This window comes from Chelonia mydas, chromosome 8, assembly GCF_015237465.2.
Source record: "Chelonia mydas isolate rCheMyd1 chromosome 8, rCheMyd1.pri.v2, whole genome shotgun sequence".
NCBI lineage: Eukaryota > Metazoa > Chordata > Testudines > Cheloniidae > Chelonia > Chelonia mydas.
Genome location: NC_057854.1, coordinates 63,303,445 through 63,312,430, shown reverse-complemented (window position 1 = coordinate 63,312,430; position 8,986 = coordinate 63,303,445).

Sequence of the window (8,986 nt, the reverse complement as noted above, 5' to 3'; positions counted from 1 at the left end):
CACTCCATTTTGAACATTCTGTAATTCTGTGCATGCCTATATTCTGATTGCTCAGCCAGACTGATGCATATGCAGGCTTTTAAAAATATGGCCTGAAGTTCAGGTCTGGCTATATCCTAAATGGGGAGATCTTTGGAAAATATCCTGTGGTACTTAGCAAAACTGTCCTTTCTCCAAGACAAGCTAGGACCATCCCACAAGGTGCAACTTGGGTTTTCTTGACATAAGAGCCAGTGCTTAATGGACACTGTGTTGAAGAGTGCGTATGTGAGAAGGATCTTTGAGAATATTCAGGGTGAAATCCTGGCTCCATTGAAGACAATGGCAAGACTTCTGCTGCCTTCAGTGAGGCCAGGGTCTCACTCTAAATGGTTGCAACTTACAGTAAGTGGTCTGTCCAACCATATTTAGCCTTGAAGCTGCTGAGTGCTGGAGGCTGTGGAGACTAATCCCAGTTTGCTAGGCCAAATTTAAAATGTTCCTGCTGTTTGGTGGCCTGAGTGGTAAGCTTCTTCCTCCAGGGATTGCTACGTATACCAGCTGAACATTTTCTTCCACTATCGATGAGGAAGCGGAGGCCAAAATATATTTCCCCTGGCTGATGTTAAGAACAAATGGTCAGTCAGCCGAGGAAACACTGAAAGGGAAAAAGTCCAGAGATTTTCTTTTTAAGACACTGAAGCTCTAAAAATGGTGCAGAAACCTCCCCACATCATTTGATTGTATTAAATTATGGGAGAATTAGTACAAAGTAAGCCTAAATCCCTTCTACAGGTTCATTGGAGATTTACTCCTGTCTTTAAAATTCTCTGCACGGCTGTGGAGGGGGAAAAGAGAGGAAAGAGTTTGAAGTTGGGGCACCTCCTTCTCTGTGTTCCAACTTGGTGCTACATAAGAGTCACTCTTTATTTTTCATTTCTAGAGATTGGTCTCCCTACTGAATAGGTTGGCTCACTACAGAATCTTGATCCACCCTGTTGAGCCCTAAGTGACTATGCAACTGCTAAAACCTTGTGCAGTATTCAGAGTGTGCTGTATGAAGTCAGTATCATCAACATTTGGCAAACTGGCTTCATATTGGCATATTTATATTCACATTTTTGTAGTTATGATTGTTTAGGAATAGGATTAAGAAATGGATATTGGAGAATTTCTTTCCAAAAGCAGAGGTGTCTGAAACAGATGAAATGATTCTTCAGACCAATTTGTACAAGTCAGGGAAGGAGAGGAATAAAAGAGGAAAACAGTTTATAAGCCAGTTCAGTGAACATAGGAATAAAGAGGCCAGCAGATGCATATGACAATGAGAAAGCTGAATCTAAAAAGGTCAGTGCATTATTTTGTAGTGGGAAATAATATTTCAGAACTCACCAATGAAGAGAGTCTGCTACCCAGATGTAAGTACTGTAGTATAAAAAAGTCACAGTCCAGAACTACCAGGCCTGTTGGACTTAGAGAACAGATTGAATGCCAACACAGTCAGTCACTGTGGTTCCACACTAGAAAACTGGGCAAGAATAAAGCTCTTTTAATCCAAATGGCATGGCTGCAGTCCCTGGCTCTGGTAGAGACCCAAAGAAGAGGCTGATTATTATTTTCCCTGAAGAATACACAGTCTGGTAATGAACAGGGAATGAATTTATTCATTAGGGTATTTAGAATAAGGAATATGCACCTAAAATTGCTATCTCTCCATTGGAAAGCCATCCACAAATGCATCAAAGGGCAAGTACTTAATATTTATTTATTTAATAGCGGTATTTAATAGCACCGACCTTATGGATAGGCCTGTCAAGCAAAACAATGACTGAAGAAAGATGCTTGGCTATTTGTTTTCCTGTTAAAGCAGGCAAAACCAAGGATGGTTAAAGAAAAGAAGCAGGTGTCCATTGGTTTGGATTTGTCAGGAGACAGTGAGCTGGAATATTGTGTGGGAATGGCATTTGCCTGATCCAGTGTTCTAATCACATCCCTACCTCTGTAAGCTTGGGCAAAATATTTCACCTATCTACCTCCACAACCCTGTCTGGAAAATGGGGATTAATAGATACCTAACTCACAAGGGTAGCCTATTGGGATTAGTCTCCACAGAACTCAGCATCTGAGAGGATTAATTAGTTCAGAGGTTCTAAACATGAGAGTTGCAACTCCTGAAAGAGAGATCAAGGAGAAGGGTGACTACCTTCCCTTTTTTTAGGATTAGATGGAAAAGGGGGACAGGGGAGGTAGGGTCCTGAAACATTTTTCTGTATTAACTGCGGTCATGGTATGGAAAAGAGCTGAGAACCAGCGAATGAGTTACGATTTGCTTAGCACTTTGAACACGTAAAGTGCTCTATAAAGGTTTTGTTACTAATGACAAAATAATCAGAAAGTCAGGGTTCTAAATGGGAATTGATGATCAGCATTACACTCCATGTACAATCAGGCAGCCATATATCTAGGGTTGGGTTCAGGTTCAAATTTTAAGCCAGTATTTACTGGTACAAGTCTCCCAGAAAACATCTACCATAAATGGTGATTTGTATCAAAACATCAGAACAATTACTCATGTTGTTCCTAGTTTTCATAGTTGTGGCTGTCATCTCTATATCCTTTCTAGTCTCACTGGTAGCTGTGCAGTGTTCACTGCCAAAAGCATATGTATAAGGGGAGAGGAGAAAACACTCCAAGGCTCTCTGGCAAAATGGGCTTTTCAGTTTTGTCAATGGTTTGGAAAAGAAAAGCTGGATTTTCCCCCGGAAAAAAACAGATCCTGTATCATAGCCTGTGTGCTATTTCGCTCAGTCTATCTCTGTATGTAATTCTGTAGGTATGTCATCTTGTGACTTGTGTGAACAAATCTAGATGGCCCTAAGCTTTTGATCTTGTACAGTGTTTATGTCTGGCTGTACTGCCTATGCTTTATTTGTTAGAAAAACATTTAATAACTGTGCCTGCTTGGCTCCAGTCTCTTGGTGATCTGTGACAGTGGGGTCTTTTAGAAGATTTTATGTTTTGTTAGCCATAAGACCCTGCCAGCCACCAAAAAGCCTTTGGGTGCTTTGTGAAAGAGGCAAATACAAACCAGTTACTAAAGGTAAGAATTACTAAAGGTAAGAGTCTCATTGACTTTAATGGGACAACTCCTATGCTTATAAAGTTAAGCATCTGAATGTTTGCAAAAGCTCAAGCTATCAAGCTTCTAAGCTTGCTACGGTCTATCCTATGACTAAATCCTTTTATATCATGCTGAAAATGTACCCAAAGCTTCCCATATGCTTGATGCTTTCTAAGAATATCTTTGAAGAGCTCAGTATAGTCTCAAGACAGTTATAATGGTCTGTATTTGATTTACAACATGCCATTGAATTAGAAGGGAATTTGAAGGAGGATTTACTTAAAGCTCATGAAGACAGTGATTTAGAACATGGATTGTGGCCATCAGTGTGGGCTGAAGGAGAAAAGTTTATTGCAGAAAACAGCTTGCCTCCTCCTGCAGGCAAAACCCAGAAGTAGGAAGTTTGGAGACTATCAGATTGGCTCAATGCATCTGTCAGGGAAACACATGCTTCTTCAAAGGAAAGATGGCTTTCAACAACACCTCATGTAACTAGTGCTGGATAGAATCATCAATGAGCTGGAACTGTGATTTGGAATGGAGAACCATGAAATCAATAGACCAGCTGGGATAATGCATCCAAGAAATATAGATTTCTTGGAAAATAACTGAGCATTCTGGCAGTTACTGTTATAAATTAGTATAGAGCTCAGAATCTGACTCTCATGAGAGAACTATTTTTGCCAAATTCTTCAACACTAGTTTCATGACTCCTGCATAAACACATGCCTCAGCCTTATTAGTAAAGATTTTGGTCTTTTGAATATATTCATGAAATATTAAAAGAATACTCTGTATTTTTCATGAATCTTAAGCATTAAGACAATGTAATTTTATAGTTTCTTGTTGGAAGCTTAAAAATGAAGGACAAGATCCTCAGCAGGTGGAAATCAGCTGATTTTCATGGAGCTATGCTGATTTACACCAGCTGCAGATCTGAGCCAAAATCTGTTTTCTTCCCAACCATTCTCTTCTCTCCCTTTCAAGCACAGGCCATTGTTTTTAACGTGTAGAGTTGCTCATGGGTGCTGCACAGCTGGAACGGATTTTAAAAGACATGGCATTGAAGCAATTGTTTTGAAAAATAGAAACACATTATGAACATAACCCTGCACTTTTCAAATGGATGTAAGAAATTATTTTCAGATTACCGAAAACCAAGGAGGAATACATATAAAGTCTCCATCGAAGCAAGAAAACACAGTACCTCCTTCTGTAATGTTCTGCATATGAAATTAAACAAATTGAGTTTCCTGTTGAAGCAGTGAGGATGGTTACTCTGTGTTTAAAGATGCACTACACAGAAAAGAATGACACACATAACAAGTTCAGATTAGAGAGCTATATACAAGCAAACAAGTAGAGTAGTTTGGCCTTTAGATTTTTCAATATGTTGATACTAGGGAAACAAACCAGTAAGACTCCTGAAACAAAAGCTTAGGACTTGATGCTGCCATTGATAGTGTATGCTGTGATGACTGCACCCGCAAGGATTCCCATAGACTAACCCTAACTCTGACAAGCTAAGGCCCGGGTCCTGTAAAGATGTAAGCACACAGATAATTTTACTGATAAGAGGAGACCCATTTGTTTCAAAAGAACTAATCTCATAAGTAAAGTCACATCTGTGTAAGTCTTTGCAGGATCAGGCACCAAGGGCACGGTGGCTAAAACATAATGTAGGAGAAACACCAAGAGGAGAGCAGTCCATACAGTGAAATGGCTAATGGCACACACTAAATGGACTAAAAATTGGCTAACTGATAGATCTCAAAATGTTATTGTAAATGGGGAATCATCATCGAATGGGTGTATATCTAGTGATGTCCCACAGGGATTGGTTCTTGACCTACACTATTTAACATTTTTATTAGTTACCTGGAAGAAAACATAAAATCATCACTGATAAAGCTTGCAGATGACATAAATATTGGGAGAGTGGTCAGAAAAGAAGAGGACAAGTCACTGATATAAAGCGAATCTGAATTGCTTGGTAAACTGGGTGCAAGCAAAAAATACGTGTTTTAATATGGCTAAATGTAAATGGATATATTTAGGAAAAAACAAAGCAGGGACTACTTACATGATGGGGACTCCATCTTGGGAAGCAATGATTCATAAAGATTTGGGGGTCATGGTGGATAATCAACTGAACATGTGTTCCCAGTGCAATGCTGTGGCCAAAAGAGCTAATGCAATCACTGGATGCATGAAGAGGGGAATCTTGTGTAGGAGTAAGGAAGTTATTTTATGTCTGTAATGGCGCTGATGTGACCACTACTGGAATTCTGTGTCCAGTTCTGGTGTCCACAATTCAAGAAGGACGTTGATAAACTGGAGATGGTTCAGACAAGAGCTATGAGAATGGTTAAAGGATTAGAAAACATGCCTTATAGGGATAGATTCAAGAAGCTCAATCTATTTGGTTTAAAAAAAGGAGATTAGTATATAAGTACCCACAAGAGGAACAACTATAGTATTTAATAATGGATTCTTCAGTGTAGTAGAGAAAGATATAACATGATCCAATGGCTGGAAGCTGAAGCTAGACAAATTCAGACTGGAAATAAGGTGCACATTTTTAACAGTGAGAGTAATTAACCACTGGAACAACTTACCAAGAGGTGTGGTGGACTCTCCATCACTGACAATTTTAAAATCAAAATAGGAAGTTTTTCTAAAAGACATGGCCTAGGAATTATTTTGGAGATGTTCTATGGCTTGTGCTATACAGGAGGTCAGACTACATGTTCACAATGGTCCCTTTCTGGCCTTGGAATATACAAATATACAAATCTATGAATCCCTGGAAGTTCAGAAGGTATTATTGGCCAGCGCTCCCTCGATTCATTAGTATTCCATTTGTGCCCTTTCCAGTACGGCTCCAGGACTCAGATCTTCTTTCTAGGTTCCTCCAACATTTCTTATGTAGTGACACCTATGGGAAGGTTGTAGCTCTGCCTTTATCCTAGGCAGAAAAACGCCTCTCATTAGCAGATTTACCTATGTACTGCAAAGACTTCCATCCTTAATTTTCTGCAGACTTTTTGGCTGTACAGGGAATATAGACTACTGTCTTGGATTTCAAGATGTGGAGAAAAGCTGGATAATATACTAATTTCATGCCCCAAATGAGTAGACACTTGACGGTGCCCAAAGTTAAGCATGTGCTTAAGTCTGCAGGATTAGGGCTGGGGTTCTTATATGACCCCTGTGACAATAGCATGTGAGGCCTTCACAAGTAGTATTTTAAAATAGAAATAACAATAATGTGCTCTTTCTTTTTCTTCCTTCCCAGCCTGCAGGAGAAATAGGTTAATTAGCTTATCGTGTTGTTTAATATTGTTGTAATATTGTTTAAAACATAATTTGTGAGTGTAGTGTGTATGCGTGTACAAAGTACTTACTGATGGTAAGCTAAGTTGAATTAATGAGTCATTCTTAACTCTTGTGGGAGTGAGTTCCGTAGACTTGACCCAGCTCCTGTGAAAGTTCTATCTTCCACACTTCCTGTATTGGTCAATTGTTGCATTGTTCCAGTGGACTGTAGCTGTCATGGAAGATAATAATGGCTGCCCATCCTTGTGCTCCCAAATACCTGCAGCCAAAATATGTGTGCCCTTCTAAGATGCACTACAGTAGAAAGGCTTTTTGAGCCCTCTTCTGATCTCTCCCTCCAGCACATCCATCCTGGAGCAGCCAAAATATAGTGCTCTCTCTGTGCCCTACTTTATCAGAGGTGTTTGAAGATGAATAGGTTAGTATGAGTAATCTAAGAATTGCACTGAGCCTTTGCTCAGAACCCAATTTTATTCAAAGGTTTATACAGTTTTTTTACTTTTTTGTTTCTATTATTTTTTCTTTATCACGAGCCTCTGCTGGGAAAGGACAGCGAAGTGCAACAGTCTCTTAAGAAAAGCTTTTCATGAACAATCTCGACTTGACCTGAGGCTGGGAGTAACAGGGAATCTCATATAATATAATTTCTGCTGAGATTTCTTCTCAATCTTTCAGATTCGAGAGGGTTTGAGAGGTGGAATAGTCTTTGGAGAAGCATGCAAACTCTAGGGCAATTATCTGAATCAAAATGAATTTCCAAAGAGAGTAGTTCTTACAGAAGTGGGGGGATAAAGAGGCCCTTGTAGGGGGCCTGTGAGTATGTTTTTCCTTTTTTTTAAAATGTACATGGGCATTGGCTGAGTTAACATTATTATTTCAGTAGTGTCTATAGGCTCTGACCCTATTGTGCAAGGTACTGTACAAACATATAACTGAGACAATCCCTGATTCCAAGAGTTTACAGTCTAAGGCCTTTATCCTCCAAATATTTATGCAGCTGTTTAATTTTACTACCATCAGTAATCCTGGGAGTAAATGTTTGTAGGATAAGGGCCTTAAAGTAGCATCTTTCATTCTATTACCTTTCATTGCTCAATCATCTACACATTTTTCCCTCTAGCCAAACAGAAAGACTTGTAGCAGGAAGAGAGATGGAGTTCTGAAGAAAATGTACTGCATTTCAGAAAAAAAATCATAAATTACACAACACCTTCCATTCCGAAGAGTTTACATAGCCATCATTTCATTCTCCACTACACTGTTTTTGCAGCCATTTCTAGGTTGATACTTGGAAACTTTTTAACTTCACACACTACTACACAAGAATTCTGGAACAAGAAGTGAAGAATATTCAACTGGAACTACAAGGAGGATTTGAGGTAAGCAAAAAGGTACCATAATTACCCCAGATTGGAATCTATTCAAAGACTTCAGCGCTACTAAATCACCAACCAAGCAATACCAGCAACATAGTAGGGTTTAGCTGAGCTTAGACTTCAATGTGGATTTCAAACACCAGCAAAGTGCAAACCCTTCTTTGAAGCAAGTAAGGCAATGTGTAGTTTTAATAATTATTTGGCACCATTAAGTTGTTCTCCTTTGATACATACAGAGGAACTTGTTATTTTATATTCTTGTATTGAAGAACTGCCTCAACAATCTGCTCACTCCTGGATGCCACAGAAGCTTTTGCTGCATCTTAGGTAATATATCAAGGGCCATATATGCACTGGAATTTCACATGTTAAGTTTGGCAATGTTGTCTTAAATTTCCAGATGTTACAATTACTGATGAACAGGAGTCACCAAGTCCTACTGGTTGCTCTTTGACTGTAAAATTTTCAAAGGGAAATCCAAAAAACCTTCAGATGTGGTTTTGGAACAAAATCTTCAGCTTCATCACATCTTGACTATTCTGTGTGAGGAACTAGAAGTGAGATTTCACAGGCATTGCCAGCAAACTTCCCCTTGGAAAAAAGAAGTATGAATGGGAGACATGCTCAAAGAAGAGAGACATGAAAAAGCATTATTGCATTTCACAAATTAATAATTTATGTTTGTGTTGCCTTCCATCCCAGATAACTTTACAAATGTAACACACACACACATAGAGGAGTCTCTTCCCGCATCAGGGAAATGCAGCCATCTCTAGGGTGGAACTCACCAACTCTCTGACAGTACACAGCAATGCTACAAAACAACTGAGGACAGGAAGACAAGAGAAATATTGCAGTTAATTAAAAGTGCTGGGGGCATTTAAGTAAACAAGATGGAATTAGTCATATTGGAATGTGGCCAGTGCCTCAAGGTTAATGGTGATGGGGCTTGCTCCAGTTATATCTTATGTTCCTAAAGCTCATGCTTCAGTCTTCCCTGCCAGTGGCCGGCTGGTCAGGGAGGGACTCTCTCCTCCTGCCAATGTTTTCTGAGAGGTTTTATCTCCTTCCTCTGAAGCATCCCAGATGGCCCCAGCTGGAGATAGGACAGTGGGTAGGGTGGGCCAGGGCACTGAGCATTCTCTCCCTCTCAGGTGCTTGGCTGGCTGGT